Source organism: Hippoglossus stenolepis, chromosome 21, assembly GCF_022539355.2.
Source record: "Hippoglossus stenolepis isolate QCI-W04-F060 chromosome 21, HSTE1.2, whole genome shotgun sequence".
Lineage (NCBI taxonomy): Eukaryota > Metazoa > Chordata > Actinopteri > Pleuronectiformes > Pleuronectidae > Hippoglossus > Hippoglossus stenolepis.
Window position 1 is genome coordinate 8,770,848 of NC_061503.1, and position 1,648 is coordinate 8,772,495.

A 1,648-nucleotide genomic window follows, 5' to 3' on the forward strand; every position below is an offset into this window, starting at 1 on the left:
ACCCAGCTGACAATATTAAAATAGCAACACCTGAGCCGAACACGCTTGAGAACATCAGTCCCTCCACATGCCAAAGACAGTGTTTGTAAGTCTGTGGAAGGTGCTCAGTGAACTACATTCCCCACTGGGCATTTTTTCACTTGGGATGGAGAAGAGTCCACCTCCGGGTGAGAGAAACTCCTGGAGCGTGAGGAGATGCCGAGCGGGAGCTATAAGCTCATCAATTAGAGGAGGTCAGAGATTCCAGATTTCAGCCTGGAGTCGGCCAATAAAGCAGACACGATGAAAGAGTATTGCACGTCGGCTGTGCATTGGAGATACAAGCGAACGGGGGAGGAGATGGGGCTGCAGCTGGTCTCTCGACACCGGGGGGGTTCCAAAGAAAGACAGCCAAAAAGAAAAGGGAAAGGGGGCACAGGGGGATTCGGAAAGGCAAGGGTACTTAAAAAAAAAAACTCTGGCCTGTTCCATGAACTCTCTAAGGGGATTAAGGGTTTAATGAACTGCCTATTCGAAGCCAGGAGTTTGAGCGATAGGCAACGGAGCAGGGGAGGGTGGCTGTCACAAGAGTGCTCATGTGAGGGCGGGCCATGCGTCTAATAGTGGAAGAGTTTTATCAGGAAGCCTGACTTTCATAATATATCCCCCCCTCCTACTCAAAACATCCTGCTGGGATAACTGATTGAAACACAAATCATTAAGTTGAAAAAGCTTTTCTGGGTCTTTTCCTGAAGACAAGTTGAGTTGTTGACTTTTATTCATAAAACAAAAGTAGGCCAAATTAATAGAAGAATTTGATTTACATAAGACATAACATAACATAAGATTTCTATAATAGAAAGTTTACTTAACTATAATATACCAATATATAACATATCCCTAATATATATCCTGTATTGATCATTTTGTATGTTTTGTATGTTGTGTTTTGTTTATTTGGGTGTGGTTTTCATCTAAGCCATTACTGGTTTCTACCAAACCCCACACATATTTGTAATATTTTATTTATGTATTTTGTATTTAGGTTGTGTGAACTAAACTAAGCTAAAAAAATCTATTAAATCAGGAAGAGAAATATTTTTTTTACATTAAACTTGATTTCTTTTTCAACGATTTTGGGTTTGTTGGTTTGTTTGTGACCAAGATAATGCAAAAACTATTGGACGGATCACCACAACACTTGGAGGAAAGGTGCAATATGGCTCAGGAAAGAATGCATTCTATTTTGGGATGGATTTTGGCTGTTGGGCCTTGGTTGGGGTTAGGGTTAGGGTACACGCTCTACTGAGAGCCATTCTACTTCTCAAAAAAGGTTTATTTATTTTAGTCTCTTTTTGAGTTATTTTTGGGTTACAGGCAGTGTAACTTTTAACTTCCCAGTGTTAGGAGCCTCAACAGGTGGAGAGTGAAGGAGAGACAGGGGCAGAGAGAGGGAGGGAGAAAGAGAAAGACTGAGTGTGGCTGTGTGAGCAAACCTCTCTCTGCAGTGTGTGAATGCTGTGCACTTGCCTCGGATGTCTGTGGAGGTGCAGCGAGGAAGGGGGACGGAGCAGGGGGAGGGCAGCAGAGGGAGGCACACACCGACACCTAGGCAGTAACACAGTGGATTGAGCGAGGGGGGACAGGCGGCTCTCTCTCTCTCTCTCTC